Below are 19,980 nucleotides of genomic sequence, written 5' to 3'. Positions count from 1 at the left end.
GTGTCTCCAATGCATTTGGGGCCACTGTCTTGGGATTTAAAAATCATCTGCAATTTTCTCTTCAGTGTTTATCTCTTTCACTGGACTCTGAGTTCCTTGAGGGCAGGGACACACCTTTCCATTTCCAGCCTCTAGCATAGTCCTTAGCAAATAGTAGATACTCAATAAACATTTGTTTAATGAACAAGTGAACCACAATTTAGCCATGGTGTGGACTAAAATGGACTAAACTCCTCACACCATGATGGAAATGGAAATGTTTCACATTGGACACTCACACTACATTTTAATAAATTTATTGAGGTGTCATAAATAATGGCTTGGTGAGAATGGGGAGTCTTAAAAAAGGGGTGGAAGAGGAGGAGGATCAGTGGGCAGCTGTGGATACAGAATTGGCCAATGATCCGGGACGATAGGTAGATCCTTTTTGGTCAGTCTGGGTGTCCTCAATACTGCTTCCAAGGCACAGGAAACAGACCGAGAAGGTGGATGATGGAGGAGTCATGATTTCTAGTTCCCCTCTTCTCCCCAGACTTGTTTCTTCTGTAGTGCTATTGTCCCATTTTCAAAACTGTCAGATGGAAAACGTGAGTAGAAAGGACAGCAAGTAAAAATCCCATCCCAACCTGACCCCTTCCAAGGCTTCAGGGATGCCAGTGATTTTCCAGCTCAGTGGCAGTGGACATGTGGGAATAGGGAGGCCACAGGCACTTCCAAGGAGCAGCCTCTACTCCTGCCATTTCTACCCCAGTCTTCTCTCTCCTGTGGTTTGGTGTCATACCCCAGCAACTCACCAAATGAAATAATGCATGAAAAATGTTTTAAAGATAAAGTGCTGTATAAATATAAAGTTTCATTATCATTGTTATTAAATCTTGCCAGAGTAAAATATTTCTTTTAACATGAAAGTTGTTTGGCACATGGGAAAAATAATCTTTGCTGTCCCAGCCTTGCAAATAGCTAGCAAACATTTACTAGTCTACCATGTGTATGGCGGGTGGGGGGTGAGGAGGAGGCAATGATAGTTGGGCATTTCTCTCTTTCTATACATATTCCACGTTCCTTCCCTCAAAAGGCATATGGAAAATTCAATGAATGAAATCATTCTTGCACTCACCTGGTTTAAATCATTACTTGCCTGGTCATGTGGATGTATGCCTATTTAAGATCCTTAAGGAACCAAGCAGAAATCAAGGTTTCATTTCAGAGGGCTGCTAAGTCACAACTTCTCCAAGCCTTGGTTTCCATTTCTGCAAAATGAAGGAACTGAGGGAAATAACCATAGAGGTTCCTTTTCACCTCTGGAAATTAACAAGACTCTAAAACTAACAGTACTTAATGCATATAACTGGGATATTGCAGGGAATAATTAGACTAAGAGAAAACTGTTCAGAGATCCTTGAAAGAAAACTGTGAAGGAAACAAAGGAATAGCTTGAGGATTGGAGCTTGCGTCTCAGCCCTTACTCTCCCACTTGCTTTTGGTGGGGGACAAAGGCAAGTTACCTTACTTCCTTTGGCTCGGTTTCTACTTCAGTAAATTGTGTGACTAGTATTTCCCACCTCAGAGGGTTGCTGAAAATCTCAAAAGAGGTAGGTGAAAAACTATCTGGTAAAATGCTCTTCAAGCTTAAATCATTGCTAACCAGACCTGGCCTATGCCACCAGCTTCAAGAGAACGTAGGACTGTCCTGATTTTTTTTTTCCTAAGGTCATTTCCTGTTCTAATAGTCTGTTCTTCATTTAGTCCAACCTAAGTCATGCAGAAATTCTTGTCATGGCCTATTTGATAATGGGTTAGTTATCATGATGGGCTAATCGTGCCCAATAATTTTGAGCAGTGTTATACTTTAGCAAGTGTTTTTTCATATTGACTCAGATCTCCTCTGTGGTAAGTGCTGCTCATTGGTCCCAGTTTCTGTCCTCTGGAATGCTAAACAATCTAAATCGGCATGTATTCATTCTATCTCAAACTCTTCTCTTGCTTAGATTAATAATTTTCTCCCAGCCTTCACAGATAAGGAGAAGGAACAAAAATTAAGTGACTGGCCTTGGTTACATATCAGAGTAGGATGAGAAATTACTGCCCTCTGATCTCAAGACCACTGCTCAACCTTCCTGAACCACATAGAAATAGTCTTTCGACTTATGCAGGGAAGCCCTTGTTTCATCTTACTAAGAAACCACAATCCATTGCTTTGTTTTGGATTCTTGTTGTTTGGCTAAATGTTTTCATTGCATTAAATGCAAAAGGATTTTCTGGCAGACCTGACTACCTCATATTCACACACACATCCCCCCCACTTATTCACTTGCTCAAACTCACACCGAGAGCCAACATATGACCAAAGTGATGGCCCAGGAAACTCTGGGGAAAGCTGTCATATGTTAATGTTTTTATGTTAAACTTGAAATCTATTAAGGAAGATAGATAAACCTGTAGAAGAAATATCTCTGAGTATTAATGTACTCCTCTCAGCCTGAACAACTCCAGTGATGTAAAATAAAGGAACTAGAGGAAAATATTCAGAGAACAGAAAAGTAGAAGAATTTGAGCTTTGTTTTATTAAAATATGGACTGTCCTACTTAGTCACGGACTTTTTAAAATTTTTAGATTTTTTTGTCTTAAGAGTGAAGTCAACACAACAGAAAAAAGCACGGTAGTTAATTTTGGGCAAAACAGCAGGGTAAAAATCAGGACCAAAAGGTGGGTAGGAGAACGGTCCCACTTCCTAAGATTCCATGGAGGGATTGCCTAGGTCTCTGAGAAGTTCAGCAGTGAGGGGAAGTAGACAACCAGCCCTTGACTTCTAGATATGAAGCGGCTTCTAAGCTTTTCACTTAGACGTTTTTGTAGCATCACAAAGAGAAATGTGGAAGTCATTTAGGACTCCGTGTACTCCTCCCAAGACCAGTCACATTTTACAGGAAGGAAATCGAGGCCCAGAAAATTGTAGTGGCTGTGTGAAACCACTCAGCTAACCAGGTGGGCCAAGACCAAAACTCAGGCCTCTGAGTCTAAGCCCACTGCCCTACCTACTGCCGTCACTGAGCACAGCGTCGATGACCTCACCCTCACTCTCCAGAAGATGGGCACTCTAAAAACAATTTTCCTTTCCATCCTTCTGAATGCATGAAGAGTTATGCCTTTCAGTTAAAAGAAAATCTTGTTGTTACTCCCGTCAGTTATCAAAGCTCAAAATCACAATTACTTCGGGTGCATTTCTCGTATTTAGGTTTAGTATCATATAAGATTAAGATGTTTGTCTATATTTCCTGTAAATAGAGGAAGAATTTTCACATCTGTACAACTAGAGTGAAAGAAAGAAAGTGGGCTTTTTTCTTTTCTTTTTTTATTCACAGTAAGGGATGAAAAATAACATTAACACAAAGGAACACTCTTACTAAGAGTAGGTGGAGAAAGGCATCTGAAAAATAATACCTCAAGATGCATTGAAACATTTTAGGGAATTAGGGAATTCTGATCTCCTGAAAAAAAAAAAGAAAATTAATATTAAAGACAAGCTGTGAGTTTCCATCTGGCCTTGCCGCTTTCGACTAACGCTTCCATGACGGAATTCATCTGTCCATCAACTGTCAAAAATTCTCCTGTCAGTAAATCCCACGATACCCCAGCAAGCCCACCCCGCTCAAAATATTCCATGCCGCAAACTACTGCGAATTCTGAATTCTTTTTTTTTCAGATCTCTGTACTCTAAGACATAAAAGTTGTTGTTGTTTTTTTTTTTCCCTTTTCTGTTCTTTACCCCCAAATCTTTCTCACCCACAGCCTCTGGTATATAGGGTATGGGGGCCATAGGTGGGAAATTGGGGGAGCCCTCAATCATTTGACGATTATATTCCCACCAATATCCTTCTAAGCTTTTCCACTAAGTCTGACAACAGACAGCCCACATCTGTTTTAAAACACTGAGTGGTTGTGAAGTGTGAACTCCCCACTGTTTAATGTAACTACATGACTATTTAATGTACACAGTGGTAGAGCCGCTCAGAATGCCAAACTGTTGTGACATGCCTGAAGGACACATATAAACATAATATACTGTGGTTTATTGTGACAAAGAACATCTATGCCACAAATAGGAAGATCGGTTTGTTCACAGGACAGTCAAATAAGGAAAGAAAAACGCGTGTGTGCCCTTTCCTCCACCCCATCACATGTCATCAGTGAAATTGATACGAGGCTAAGGAATAGGTGAATCTAGAATGGACACTTTAGATTGTCCTATTTTAATGACTTTAAATCCAGAATTTTGAAATGAGCTATTTCTTAAATAAATCTGACTATAAAATAACAGTGGCAGAGGGAAGGGGTAGAGGACAGAGAGAAACGGAAGCAGGGACAGATGAAGATTTTGTGCTCTTCGTAGTCACTTTGTTAACTTTTATAAGTATCATAAGCAGGGGGAATCTTAGGAGATTAAGAACTTGGATGACATTTTGGTGCTGGTTTTGATAGATTTGGGGGCCATAATTTTCTGTACATTGTCATCAATGGGAAAACATCTAAAGCTGCTAGTGTTAATAAACTAAGTAAGAGGGAAGATATTATGGCTTTGCAAATATATTTCCTTTTTTGAAATATATATTTCCTTTTTAATATGTCTCTCCTACAGGTGAATTCTTGCACATTTTGGCATTTCATTAATCAGTTGGTCAGAATATGGTATTGTACATCTCATAACTGAAATTCTAATTAACCTTTGCTAGTTAAATACTCACCAAAAATCAGCTCCAATTGTAACCCCCTTTCTTCTAAGCCAAATATTTTGATAAATGCTTTTCTTTTATCAGTCTTTAATGAGGAATTAAAAGGAAAAGGAATATATTGTACATATCTACTGCTCTTTAAGGGATTTTGAAAAACCTAGAAGAAAATCTTAAAGCACAGGAAGACACACAAAGGTGAGACTCTTAGTAAGTCTCCTAAATGTAGACTGGACTATTCTTGTGTATACGTTTTGGAAAGTATTCTTCTTTTTTTAATTTTTTTTAATTCAAAGTTGCCATTTCTCAGAAAATACCTCTCCATGGAAGACAAAACAAAACATCCTGAAACAATAACCAAATCCTCTTGTGATTGATACGAAGAACGAGAAGAGAGATTTATTTTAAAAATGAATTTTAAACTCTTAGTGTTGGCAGTCTCTAGGTTGTACTATTTTAGTTCAGACTAAGATTCAACATTATCAGTGATTCCCAGATTGAAAATACCAGGGCAAGCCCCATCATTAGGAAAACTTACCCCCGCCTCTGACTATCACGTTGTTTTATGTTGCTGTGTCCCGTAGCTCACCCGATTTCCCCCGATAACAGGGGTAACACATCTGAGAAGGCCTTTAAAAAAATTGGGAGTGCTTTTCTGCTTGTCTTAGAAATGCAGCTAACTTCCCAGCTGTAGAGGAAATGCTCAGGAACTTGAGGACTTTTCTTAAAATGCCAAGTTTAGAAGGGTTGTGTAAGGGAAGCTTGGGAGAAGAATGCATGAGGGTGGAATGGAGCAACACAGAAGTGAGGTGAACAACCACTTTTGCAGAGCGGGGAAATTGCGGGTTTTGTTAGAGGGTTTTGTAGAAGCCGATGGTTGCTTTAAAAAAATGGTGAATTCGCTCTTTTTCTTTCTACATGATTTCACATCATCTTCCCCCCCCTACTCATCTGCTGCCTTTCATCACACCGAACATTACCATCACCGAGCGAGTAACACCTCGCCTTAGCTCCTAATGCACATCAGTTTCTGGTTGCAGGCCTGCAGATGCTTGCCTAACGTCCCTGCCCTTCCCCAGCTAGGCGGGCTTTAACGGGCTTTTATTTTAATTTCCTTTCTCCCGCTGGTCGCAAAACTTTGGAAGCAAACGGAACCCTTGCCACACAAACAGGGTTAGTGCCTCTTTAAGGAATATTTAAATTGCATTTCCTACTGTCAGTTAAGTCTCATCAATCATGTTTTTAATTAAAAAGAAGGACATCTACATCCCACTTTCGACTCAAAGTGCATAATGAAATTGTAGATTGGGGCCGGGCTGGAGCGTTTCAGTCCTGCTCAATGCATTCAGCGGAGATGCGGGGAGGTCAGGAACACTGGTGCATATGCAAGTGGCAAACAAATAACACTCCTGATAGGGCCGGGTGACATGTGTCAACCCTTGTCATCGAGAAACAAGAAAGGCAATGTGCCCAGACAAAGGATGGGGTGGAATCTCTACACACTGGCAGAACCTGACCCACGCGCAAGGGCTTTATGTAGCAGATGCCGTCTCTCATTGTTCTGTGCCTCCCTCCCCAGTACCCCTGACAACAGCCACTGCCGCTGGCATTCCACCCTGACATCTGTTCAGCTTTATTGATGCGGCCCTGGAGGAATTCCCAGTGTAAACAGGGAATTCTCTAAGGGAACCCCATGTTGTAAAGGGATGAGCTGCATAATGCAAAGATTTAACCACTATTTAAAGGTGTGACACTTGATTGAAAGTGACTTGATTCCCCCCCCCCCCCCCTTTCCAATCCCACCTCCCTCTCCACCCTTAACTGTATTTGGCACAAACTGGCTGCAGCAATATCATACCAACACCCCCACCCCACCCGCCCCAGCCCCTTCCTCATCGCTTTGTTTTCGGGATGCGTAACTGTTGAAAGAATGAAAGATGGGGACCTAGATACCACTGTCCAAAAAACCACCTAAACAAAAAAATTCTGGGTTGCAGTCAATTGAGTCTAGTTGTCAGGTTGAGACCCTGCCCTCTGCCCACCCACACTCCTGGTGAGAAACAGCTTGAAAGTTGCTTGGTCCTTTGGTCGAAATTGATGGGGTGGGCTTTGTGTTCCTTGCTGGAAGCAACTGTGGCCAGTTTAGTCTCAGGGCACAGCCCAGTAGTACCAGTTCTGGCAGTGCTAGAACTTCGGGGATTTGCCTTTGGAATTTTATCTTATTTTTTTTTTGTCAATGGGGCCATAGGGTGTTAGGATTTTTTTTTTTTTTTAAAGAAGATCCGATAGGAAACTCAACGCATCCGATTTTGCCCTAGCACACGCACACGTGTTGGAAAGCCGGCTCTGAAAATTTGCAGCCTCACTCAACTGCCTGGCTGATATTCAAGCACAGAGATTGCTATGAGAGCCCAGGCCACGAACGTATTGCTAAATATGCAGAGATTTGCAAATAGGGCACGATGTGCATTGCCCCATAAGTTAGGAATAAACCTTACTTTTTATAATAAATGGACAAAGTATATTTTGTGAGGCTGTGGGCCGGGTTTGGATTTTTGTGGTGCTAACCCCTGTCTTCTTCCAATTGAGTAGTGGATGAATAAAGTTTGAAAATTGAAATGACTCTCCTGCATTGATTCAAAATAATTGAGGTTCTGTGTTATCATAAGGGCAGAAGGTAATGGCAAAATTGCCAGAGTATGAAGGCCGAAGTCATAAAAGGAAGTCTGTCTCTATAAGAGTCTTAAGGGGTTGCCTACCAGTGTTTCCAGAGAACTAATATCAAAAAGAAGATATATATGTGTGCATGTGCGAGAGTGTGAGTGTGTGTGTGTGTGCAAGGTAACCATAATCAGCAGACTGGCTCTTCACTTGGAGTTTTAAGATTTGCTTTCAGCAGGCTCTTTTCTTTCTCTTTACTGCAGGAAAATGTGTATCGCGTAAGGCAGCAAGCAGAGTTTTAAGTCAAGGAGGCCAACTTGCCATTTAGAGATGCTTTTCTTCCAATTGATACAGCCTAATTTTTTACTTAAAACAACAGAAATCCTCTAGAGATTTTTTTTAACTTCTAAAAATAATTTATGTATTTTTCTTATTACCAAAACAATGCATGCCATTTTAGAAAATTAAGAAAATATGGACAAACCAAAGGAAATAAAATGAAAACAACTCATTAATCCAGCACTCAGAAATAACCCTTGATTAACCCACATCCAGTCTTCTCCTTTTGCTCTATTTTTTTAAAAGTGATAATCTATTTTGCTTTAAAAAAAACTCATGAGTTTATTTTTCAGTATTACTAAATATTATTCTACCACATATTTTAAATAATTATGTAATATTCCTTTGTACATGATATTTAATTATCCATTTCAGGACCTTTAAATGGTTTCCACTATTTTATTTTTATAAGCAATGCTGTAAGGAACATCTGTATAAGTAAAACTTAAGGCATAGAGATGCCTATTTGTTTGGGATAGATTCTTAAAATGGAATTACTGGGGTAAGGGCTGTACGCATTTTTAAGACTTTCGCTCCACATTGCCATACATTACATAGATTGTACTAATTTATACTTCCACCTACTGTAAAATCAGAGTCCCCTAAGTACGTGGAAGCATGTGTGCTGAAGTTACACTCCTTTACCCGTAGACTCACTGTAGTATTTCTAATTAGTATGCCCATTTCCAATCCCTTCCATCTGTATCACTGTGCCTGCAGTTGCTGAAAAATGATAAGTACAAGGAGCCAAGTGTTGATAGAAGCCTCCGAGTCTGGCAAAATCCTACTCTCCTTCCCGTCCACTTTAAAATAAAAAAAAAAAATGTGAACTGACATTTTTGCCTATCGCAGATTGAAAGCAAACTGGAAATAGAATTCAGGCCTAGTTCTGAAAAGGAAACATTAACACTCCATCATGTCTACCAAGACTTGTTGGAAGGTGGTGAAAACAAAACAACTCATAGCTTTTTAAGCTAATATACTTTCATTAGAACGTGACTATTGATGGGCTGCCCCTTTAAGCACAGTTTTCCTTCACTGAGTCTGAATATACCTTTTGCGATTCAAAATAATTTTGCAACAGTGGATACAGACTTTCTTTATGTGTTATTGGTCTGGGAACAGCAACAGATTAAAAAAAAATATTACCAGGTCAAATAACAGCTGTTATTATTAAGTTCAGCTTTTATTATCAATTTGCCAGTAGAATCCGGCAGTAAAAAAAAAAAGTCTGCATCTGAGCTTTTTACTAATCAGTACTCTCATTTTGCTAATATTCTAACGACTGTCAATTTACTTCAGTGCTGCCATTTGCAGAATTTTCCAATTAGCAGCAAACCTGTTCCACCTTCTCCTGTAATTACGGGGGACTCAGTTCAGATCAGCTGCGGCCAGACAGCATATGATGTACTTGCCAAAATCTGTGCAATGTTGTTTTTAACCTTTGCATGTGCTGGCACAGTTTTAACATCTCTGTTTGTAGGCAGGAGGCTCCCACAGTAGTGGCATGTGTCAAAATATCAAAATTATTTTTAATAAACACACAAGGATGAAAACACAAATATGGGCATATTTGGTTTTCAGATCAATTTAACGTCTGCTTCAGATTCAGCAGCATTCCCCTGCTCTGCCCCCTTCTTTTTTTTTTTTTTTAATTTTTAAATCAAGAGGCTTTTGAGAAGGAACAATTGAGAGTTGCTGGATTGTATCAATTCTACCTGTTTCCTTTGGTAGTAAAGTAACAGTTATTTAGGAATCTTAAAATTTGAAACAGAGGGAACCTCCGTGATCGCATAGGATAACCCTCTCATTTTTATAAATGGGGAACCTAAGGCCCAGAATGGAGAGGGAATTTACTCAAGGTCTCACAGCTAGATTCACGCAGAGCTGGGACTAGAATCCAAGTTTTCTGCCTCCAATCCAGGGGTCATTCCACTCCAGCATGCGTTTCCCCCATTCACTTGGTGGCTTTTAAATATGTCAGAAGAGGGAATGGGAACGCCTCACCCAGACCCATTCATTTAATAGAATGCCTTGCTAGCAAGATCAAAACCAATCAAACTCTCTGAAAGCTGCCTAAACAGTTGACATTGCAGTAATAACAATAGTGCAGCAATAACTATTATTGCTACATGAAAAAAATATATTTAATAATAAGCTCATTGATTTTTAACAACATCTCTGTGTTGCCTAATTGATGGGAAGTTGTATGTTTGTGTAGCCGGTGGGGGTTATGAATTAAATATGGCCGTCTTTCCTTGAGGGATGCATGCCAATGCAAGAAAGACGGAGGATCTACATTTCCCCCAAGCAAAATAGTCCCCTTGTAACAGAAGCAGGGAAGGCTGAAATGCGAACAAAAATAAAAACTATCCATCACTGTTTATTAAGTGCTGCTACTTGAAGGTAAAAGGGATATTGAACTGTTTTTAAATTGGAAGGAATGTAGCTGGACAAAATATTGATGGTAATATCAGCTGGGTGACAAATTTTATTCTTTTGTCCACATTTATCAAAGGAGCAATTTGGAGTGAATTATTCTCTCTATACCCATAAGCCAATTTTTCTTCCCTTTTTATTTTTTTAAGCACCCATGTTTATTAAGGGACATGGTGTGAGAGGGATGATACCTTATGGCACAGGCTGTCCAAACCTTACTGTGTGAATCAAAGATCCCACAATTGCTTTACATCAGGCCATGCATCGATCTCCAAGGTGCTTATATAAAATTTAATATGGGTTTCAAAATTGAGGCAGACTGAGTCTGTTCCCACAATTTAAAAGAAAAGGGGTGGGTCAGATTTGATTTCATTTTTAGCTGTGGTTTTCAAGTGGAAGTTCTGAAGCATTTATTTATTTTTCCAAATTTACAGTGTGCCCCTTCAGTCCAATGTTCACTGGCTGCTGTTCAATGAAAACATCCAAGTTTCTATGGCAAAATGGGCTGAGGCAGGGAAATGAAAATTGAAAATGTCGGCTGACAATGGGAAGAATTTAAATAAAAATTTAGCTTGAAGTTTCATTCTCTTCAACGCTATTCAACTACAGGTCACTTTGTTTACATGAAGTCATAAAGCTCTGAGATGTTTCATGGAAACCTTATTAGGTACTCCTGCTCAGCAATATATGGATTACTAGATTTAAGACCCAATCAAATTACCAATGTTTTCAGAAATACCTATCCCTATGTCCAGAGTTGGTCCAGGGGTTTGGCATCCTTGACTCCTTCATTTAGATTTTTGGAATCCAGATTCTTCCAAGTTCAAGTAAGCATTTAGCAAAAATGATAGTCTCATTTCTTCTGAGAGATTTCATCATCCCAAACCAAAGTCCAATTCTGTGAGGAAGAGAAAGGGGTTTGCAAACAAATTCATATCCCTTAAAAATCCCTTGGACTTGGCTGTTAGAAAACCAAGCAGATTATTTAGATGTCACTTGATTTACAGAGCCATCCCTTTTCTTAATTAAATGAACAAACTTTAAGGAAGCTAGTCTGAGTTAATCAATCAGTCAATCAACAAGTTTTTAATGAGGCCCTGTTAGGCACTAAGGGATGATAACATTTATATAGCACTTTATGGTTCCCAGCATACTCACACATACACCTTATTTGCTTCTTATAATAACCAAGGAGGCATATATTGTTAATGAGGCTCAGAGTGTTTCAGTGGCTTCCTTAAAGTCACACAGCTCTGAATTAATGCTCTAGTCCAGGTCTACCAGAACTGCTTTTCCTACACTATGAAACAATGTAAGTCAGTGTAAGATTAAGTACCAGGGCGGGCCACAGTGGCTCAGCAGGCAAGAACGCTTGCCCGCCATGACAGAGGACCCGGGTTCGATTCCTGGTGCCTGCCCATGTAAAAAAAAAAAAAACAACAAAAGATTAAGTACCAGATGAGTGGTACAGTCAAGAAACATAAAACATGAGCCTGGCTAAGCCTTGAAAATGTACTCTGTATAAAACCAAAGGCCCATGTGTCCCTTGTCTCAGCATGGTGCCGCACTCAAACCTTCTGGTAGCCAAAAGTAATTGAAAGTAATTCTCATTTTTCTATGCATCTTTCAAGGAACATTAAAGCCATTAAAGGGAATTCAATTTGTAGGATTTTGTCTGATTATTGTGTTCTCCATTCCTCTGTCATCCCCAGCTACCATGAAGTCCAAATCTCCACTCCTCGCTTTCAATTCTTCTCCCCAGATTTCTGCCCTCTTCTTTCCCTTCTTTTCTTCTTTTTTTTTTTTTTTTTTTCCTCTCAGGGACAAGTCTTAGCCCTTTCTAGCCTAACTACAATTATTATTCCAACTCCCGCTGGTTATCCAGATTGAATAAGCCTGGAAGCTTAGTGGTGGATGAGACAGAAGTTGTAGGACTCAAGCAGAACCAAGATTGCCTTCACTATGAGTGGGGGTAGATTTTCCAAGGAGGGAGTCATTGTGGACCAAAGTATGAAGATGTATAAAAGGGACGACTTTTGTGTTGTCCTAAAAGATGGGAAGATCTCGTAAGATTTGAAAAGCTAAAAAGTGTCTAACAGAAAAGAATAGTGGAACAAAGTAAATACGTATCAAGACAGGGAAGTTCATGCCTTAAAAACAAAATAAGCACACAGTAAAAAACCTTACTGAGTGCCTGTTCACAATAAGTACCGTACTAGATGCTTTAGGTCACCGTAGACCCTGATCAAATGTCCCAGCGGAAACAACAGCACTGAGTGCTGGGCTTCTACTTTTCTAGATCATTTTTCCCTAATAAGGGGTAGGCTTATGCAGTGCACAAACCAGCAGGCTCTGGAGCCAGAACGCCATAGCCCCTCGTATCCCATCTCTATCATCTGATAGCTGTGTGACCTTCAGCAAGTTCCTTAAGGTCTTTGTGCCTCAATTTCCCCTGCTCTGTAAATGGGGGTAATAATGCTATGTCACTCATGGGGATTTTGTGAGTGTATAAATTAATTATGACGCATAGTTAGCACTTGTTAAGCATTAGTTAGTTGTTTTATTTTCAACTGAACAGTCTGTGCAATCTCTTTGAACTTATAATAATAATGCTGACAACTACCATTTGAGTGTTGATATGGAGGTCCATCACTAAGCAGGCAATTAATACATGAGATTTTATTTAATCCTTGTAAGCATTCTGCATAGCAGAGGCCTCCCAGGTAGCAGGTTCGTCTTGGGAAGTGGGGAATGTGTCCTAGTCTGTTTGTAGTTGGGCCAAGTCTGGTCCACCTCCTGGTGGAAGGGGGCAGCTCTAGTACATTTCCACCCTCCATGCCCACAGTGGAATGTGTCTGCTGAAATGAAATGAAATGTCTGCATGGTCTATCATTTTTCACAGATGCAGATAAAGGCTTAAGCTCGTAGAATACATGTTTATAAGGGTTTTTTTTTCTTCCTGAAGCAAGTTGAAATTCAGTGTGTACAACTCACATTGCCAAATGGCCCTAAGAAAACAGGGTAAATGTTTCAGAAATCCAAGCTGGCTGTGCATTTTTTTTCCCCTGGCTGAATTTAGTTTAAAGTAAAACCTTTACCCTACCAGATTCTAACACATTTTTTTTCCCTTTTAATTAGGGGAAGCCCATTTCTTATAGTTTCTGGAAGTTTGGTAACAGGTGGGTGGAGAAAATGAGGTAGAGGACATAAGCCTTGACACAATGGGTCTGATTCCTTATATTTCTCTCTTCATAGCATGGAATGAACACGTTCTAGGCTTCTCCTGAGGCACTGTAGGCCAGGTTTGATTCTTGACAAGGTTTTCTTATGAGTTATGTAATCCCTCTGGAAAAATAGGGGATTTCTCCGAGAAGGAAAAAAACCAAAAACCTAGATATACTTTAATTATAGTTGGACCATAACAATAAAATATGTAAATTCACTCCGTTTAGGAATTAAGTTCAGGTTGAGTACATTTCAGTCTAATATGTAAAAAGTGTTGGGAGGTCACAGTAGTACTAATTCCAGTGATGAGTGCCTCCCCTACCTGCTCCTTTTTCTAGCTCTTCCAACCCTCAGAAGGAAGGTCCCACAGAGTTTAATGGGCAGCAGAACCAGGACAACCCAGAGTTGTCCATGCAGGAACAAACGTGCCCACTATTTAGTACTGTCAGGACTTTTCTGAGTCTTCGTTTCTACAATGATAGAAATTCTCCCTTGAGGGCGGGCCGCGGTGGCTCAGCGGGCAAAGTGCTTGCCTGCTATGCCGGAGGACCTCGGTTCGATTCCCGGCCCCAGCCCATGTAACAAAAACGGAGAAACAGAATACAATAAAACAAGAAAATGTTTAAAAATGTTTCCCTTTCTTCCTTCCTTCCTTCCTTCTCTCTGTCTTTCCTTTAAAAAAAAAAAAAAAAAGAAATTCTCCCTTGAGAGGAAATTTACAATTGGTCCTGAAACTTTCTTTAGTTTTTTGGCTTCTGGGTCTTCTAAGTTCTCTTGCTGGCCCAAAATGACCCCTTCTTCATCCTGGGGAGTTAATCTGATTGGTGGGCAATCCTCTGTTCCAATCATCACATATGTTTGGTGAATTTAGGTTGCTTCAAAGGAGATGAACAGAACTTTCTAATATTCTTCCCAAGTCGTTAAGAAAGAATAAGCTATTGCTTGGGTTGCATGTTGATAACATATCTTAAGGAGTAGTCTGGAAAAGTGGAGAGAACTCATGCCTCTGTGAAGTGAACACCAGTCTTTAGTAATGGACTCTCACAGAGAGGGACACATTTTTTTCCCCCTGAATCTTCTCAGTTTCAGAGTGTTCCGCATTGAAGTTTTCCATTTCGTGAGAGAACTGCATTGGCCCCATTCTCCATGATGTTCATTGATTCTTCACATGACCCAGAACATCAGAATTCCTAAATGATGGAATAGTGCAGCTGTGCTATGCGAACAGGGCTGGGGAAGAGAGTGACACTCCTTAGAAACATCAAGTCCCACCCTTTCCTTTTACAGGTGAGGATACCAGAGGACAGCCAGGTATGTTGGGCACCATGGGGTCACACAGGTCAGGACTCCTGTCGTAAGGAGTCCTGCAATGCCTTGGTCTAAAATAAGTGAAGGAAATAAATAATGTGGCTCTATGTAATGTGACCCTCAACTCTGCGAGGGTGGGAGGCAGTCCTGCTTGTTCACAGTAGTTCCTCCAATGCCCTATGTGCCTGGTACTGCTCTCAAGGCCTCCTATTGGTTGACTTGTTCAGTGCTCACAATAGCTGTTTTTGCTGGGTCATTAGGATTGTCCACATTTTACAGATGAGGAAAACGAAGCCGACGAAGGATAATTATACTGCTTAAAGTCACCTGACTAGTAAGTGGCCTAGCTGATATTTGAACCCATGGTGTCTTCTCGCAAAGTGCACACATAACTATCACTCTCCACTCTCCACTGAATCTCAGTATGCGTGAAAGAATGACTTATGTAAGGGATACCATTGTAAAACTACAATAAAGGTGATGCCACAAAGCAGAATGTCATTTCTTAGTGAGTGATACAGGCAATAAATTATCTTTGTCTCTGACATTATTTGTTTATTCAATGCCAGTTTGTCCCATGAGGACAGCAGCTGCATGAAAACAGTGGCCTTTTGACCATTTTTATCACTATGTCTCTAGATTTTAGTTCAGTGCCTGGCTCACTAAAAATGGCCAATACATATCTACTGTTAAGTGAATGAAGTCTATGGATTTGAAAGTGGGTATACTCCATATTGGCAAGTTATCCTGGAGGACTTCATGGAGGAGGTATGGATTGAGATGGGCCTCAGTCCCTCCATGGGAGGAATTAATGAGCATTGTGGAGAGTGAGGCCAATGCAGATTCCTCACTAAATGAAAACCCTCCATATGGAAGACTCTGGACCACAGAAGGTAATAGAGAAAAAAACATGCTCCTCTTTGTGAAAGTCCAGGAATAAAGATGGATGTTCAGCTCCCAGAGGCATAAGTTGTCTCTATCTTTCCAAAGTATTTCCTAGGAGATTTTATCACTGTGTAACTCAAAGCGTAGTGTATTATATCTAAGCAAGGCTTGCAAAGAATACTGTAAAGATAGGAGGTGAAACAAAGGTGGGTGTAGGAGAAGAGACTTCATAGGTCAGACAGCATGTTTCCTAAATATCTTCCTTTTGCAATGGCATCTACACTGGGAGATGCCAGCTTGCCTTTGATGGATTCCCAGAGAATACATAGATAAACCTTGACTGCTCACCAGACCACCATATGCAGGGGATGAAGAGGACCTCCTCACACATTTCATTGTGACCCATCAGTGCCTGGGGACATGGAGCCATCACCTGGTGGCCTGGCACCTCTCCTAATTCCTCTGAGCTGCCCGCATGCTTGAGTCAAGACTCCTTAGAACACCTGTTGTGGTTGTGAGGTTGAGAGATAATTTGCCTTCATGTAGATTAGGAAAGTAGGAGAACCACTGTAATTAGCATCACATACACACATGCACAGATAGCAAAGGAGAGCAGAGGCTGCAAAGCAACAGACATGGAAAGTGGGGGGACTTCCAAGGAATTGGCTGATACTTGAAGATATCAGTTGTACTTCAGGAACTTTCATAATCAGAGTCTGTGGTTTGCAAAATCAAAGTATAAGAAAAGTCACACTTGACCTTTAAAATGCATTCTCCATATGGGCTATAAGGACTTCACACACACGCACAAATTCCTTTCTATCATGGAAATGCAAAGCTGAGCACTTTCTCCCTTTTCCCATATCAGCTATGAAGGGATTTGGGGCCCCAAAACCCATCGTGACTCAGAGGCAGCTGCTGTGACCTGAGGCTTGCAGACCTCCAAAGGAGACTGCCCAGAGACTTGGCTGCCCTGTGATTAGGCCCTTAAGAGCTATTCTGTATTTCTGGCAGCACACACACATATATACACACACACACAGACACATTTCAAAAAGCAGCTGATGGAGTATATTCACAAGGACTGCTGAAGTGATGTAATGGTGGGTTGGGGGGTGAATTAGGGAAACAGAAGCCGGTCAAGTGATGAAGTCCTTAGGGCCTCCTTCCACAAGGTTCCAGGTTCTCAACCAATACTTTCTTGTGTGTCTGCACGATTTGCTGTAAAGTGCCCAAAGTTCATGGTGGAACCCAGGGCCCCTGACTGCTCACCAGCTACCACCCTCATGAGCCATTCTGATGACTTTTCTTGGCTCATTTCCACCACTAGCTTTTTTGAAAAGGCCGTTCTTTTTTAGTTAATAAAACCTAAAAGAAATTCTGAAATTCATAGGGCTGTTGAAGGATAACATTTGTCATTAACATAACTTTTCAAATATATCACCAACCCTCAGAGTTGCAGGACCTCATTCAATCCCATGGAAGCAACAACAGGAAAATGACCAGGAAACCAAGGATTCGGAGGAGCTATGAAAACTAGTCTGGTTTTTGAAACTACTGATAAGGTTGTCCCCCACACCCAAGTCCAAAACAGATGTTTCCAAAGCACCCTAAAAACAGGTCTGGAAAAAGCCTTAGCTCTGTATGGAAGAGCAAGTACCATAGTTTCTATGCGTCTTGTGTGTTTCCGAGCACCCAATGTGCAGTTGTAGCTATTATAAGCACCTTAAAAGCCACCTTGCTGATCTGATATGTAGTAAGTATCTTAAAGATACACAATAGCTGTACTTAGAATGGCTTGTGCCAAACGATATGTAGCAAGAGTAAAAAATTCAGGTTTGCACATCTGATTATCAAACCACAGAACTTTGGGATTAGTCATGCTAATGAAAGCCATTTGGCCCCATTTTCTCTGTGAACAAAGCTATTGCGTTGGTCCATTTCATCTAGCATATATCTGGCAATTATTGATATTAAATTGATTTAGTGTTTCAAAAGATGTTTCAAACACCAAACATAAAACTCACACTTTGTTTTACAGCTCAATGAGGAACATGAATTCCTTCCTGACATAATCAGCTTTTAGTTTAACTCCTAAAGTGTAGTATCAATTCCTTCTTAACTTTGGTGCTTAGTAACTATCAATCGTGCCTCCTTCTGTGTAATTTATTCTCTGGAAATAAATGGAACCCTGTGGGTGGAGTGAACCTGTGTGAGAACATGAGGGTATCATTTTTACTGAGTAGAAAGACAATTGACTAGAGGTGCACTGGTTATTGCCAGGAGGCTGATTCTATGGTGCAAATAGCAACAATATCTGCTCTTTCAGAAGAAAGTTCTAAAAAGTGTTTCAAGTTGCTTCTCAAAGCACCTAAGTGATTCTCCCCACATCTCTCAGAGGAATTGCCCAGTTCTGCTGGGAAGATATGTGAGGGAATGTGTATCGAGGGCAGAGTAGGCAAGTGAAACACAGAGAGGTGATGATATTGTCAGGAATATTGGTAATAAGTGAGCACAATCTCCTTACCTTAAGTGTATCGTCTGGGTCACACTGTCTCCTACTGATAACATTATCAGTTATAATATGAGTTTGGGAGATTAATCTTATAGATCATATGAAAAGCAGATGACGTATATCTTCTGATGAATCATCTCATTAGGAGAAGGGTAAACATTCAACCTAAGTTAAGATAAGTGAGCTAAGAGCAAAGTTCATCTACTAACTGTGTTACCATTTGTTTAAAAAAATTTGTAATATAAAAATCAGTCTGGGGATGCAAGTATAGTTCATTGGTTGAATTCTTGCCTGCCATGAGGGAGACCTGAGTTCGATTCCCTGTCCATGCACTTTCAAAAAAACGAACAAAAATTCAACAAATGGTGCTCCAATAATGGGCTACTCACACAGAAAAATAATGAAATGTGACTCTGCCATACAGCATAAAAAAAAAAAAAAAATCAACCTGTCTAGCTTTGCTTACCAAAATCTTGGCCAGCTTCTAGATGCACTATATTCCTAACAAAAAAATAAACTTCAAGACTAGTACAAACTATAAAGTTGGTGAACCAAACTCTGCTGTGCCAGTCAGTTGAATTATGCCAAACTTTAACTAAAAGATAACACCCGTCCCTAAAAGATCCTGGCTAACAAAGCTCAGATATGGGAATATTTTTTGAGCAAAGTTTAGAACCTATACTATATATATATATATAAAAAAATGTGCATAGGTATCTTACTGGGAAGTTCTTTTTTTTTTTTTTTTAAGAACTTTAGACACTGAAAAGATGTCTAGCTGTTTGTTCAGCAAGGTTTTCACATAATCTCTGCAGCAAGCTGAGAAATGGTGAAAAAAAAAATGGGCCTGCTATTTTAGCTTCTGTAGTATTTCAAGGGAGGACTCTACAAGGAGAAATGGCACTGTACCTTCAGTTCAGGTCAAATGAGCAGCCAATAAATTCTGGCTCATGCATGAGGCAAGATGACTTCCTTGTTGTGGTATTGGGACTTGGCCCTTTCTGGTCAGCCCCGCGGATGGGTTTGCCAGGGAGAGCCTGGTATGGAATCCCTGGTGTTGGAGTTAGCAGTGAACACTGGACAGACAGAGGAGCCTTTATCCCAGCGTGGCCTTGCCTCTTTTTCTGTGCCTCTTCCCAAGGGAGCAGTAGCTGCGTCTTTCCCATGGTTCCAATCCAACCCTGCTGCTGTGGAGAGTCCTCGTAGCCCCTGAGAAAGCAGAGCGGGCTTTGTGACCTCCGAGGGAAGAGCTGAGAGGTTTTACTTCCGGGTCAGCTGCTCACTTCTCAAAGGAAGCAGTTTCCTTTTTTCTCTGGTAACTGTTTTCCATTATCCACTGCGGACGGAGAAACCACTAACACAATTCTAAACTTTGGGACCAGGAAGACTTATGTAGATAAAACCAAGTTACGGGTGTACTGCAGGTTGCTAAATGTTGAGTTTATTGATGATCCAGGCTTTTTTTTCACGGATGCTAAAATTTTGACATTTATTTAATTCTCTGCCTCATGTCAAAAAGAAGTTGTGATGGTCCGTTTTGGTTTATCAGCACTTCTTTCAAAAGCAGCTCAGAGAGTGAGAAAGCTATTAGCATACAAGTCCAAACTGAGTCCCGGGGACTACTTTTACACCTTTGTGTGTTACCTTGTCTCTCACGTTAAAAAAATGTGTGTTGATTCAATAGTGATGGCTATTGTGCAAAGCACGTGGGGGGCTGAACTATTTTATGGTTTGGGATCTATGTAGCTATCTAATGCCCCCACATTCTTTTTCTCAGGAAAGGGTTCCTTTATTTGAGTCATCCTGCTGATGTCACCTCAAGAGGATGTACTGTGTAGACATTCTACCGTACCAGGCTTTGAGGATGGGGCTCATTGAAT

The 19,980-nt window shown here is 40.5% G+C and overlaps 1 protein-coding gene and 1 long non-coding RNA gene across 4 annotated transcripts in view; one reads left to right on the top strand and one right to left on the bottom strand.

The window, feature by feature from the left end:
* The window catches only part of EBF2 (EBF transcription factor 2), a 190,235-nt gene that overhangs the window by 95,898 nt on the left and 74,357 nt on the right, over positions 1–19,980 (top strand). The window lies entirely within an intron of this gene.
* On the bottom strand, positions 304–19,892 carry LOC143677167 (uncharacterized). Of its 3 annotated transcripts, none has more exons than XR_013172419.1 (3): positions 19,010–19,892; positions 1,118–1,250; positions 304–571 (listed from the first exon to the last, which is right to left on the bottom strand). It is a non-coding gene; the product is annotated as an uncharacterized LOC143677167 (long non-coding RNA). The 3 variants fall into 3 exon arrangements; XR_013172420.1 differs by having other exon boundaries at positions 304–551; XR_013172418.1 differs by having other exon boundaries at positions 1,139–1,250.

This window comes from Tamandua tetradactyla, chromosome 3 (assembly GCF_023851605.1).
Source record: "Tamandua tetradactyla isolate mTamTet1 chromosome 3, mTamTet1.pri, whole genome shotgun sequence".
Classification (NCBI taxonomy): Eukaryota; Metazoa; Chordata; class Mammalia; order Pilosa; family Myrmecophagidae; genus Tamandua; species Tamandua tetradactyla.
Note: the sequence above shows the minus strand (reverse complement) of the source record. Positions and strands in the feature narration are given on the sequence as shown.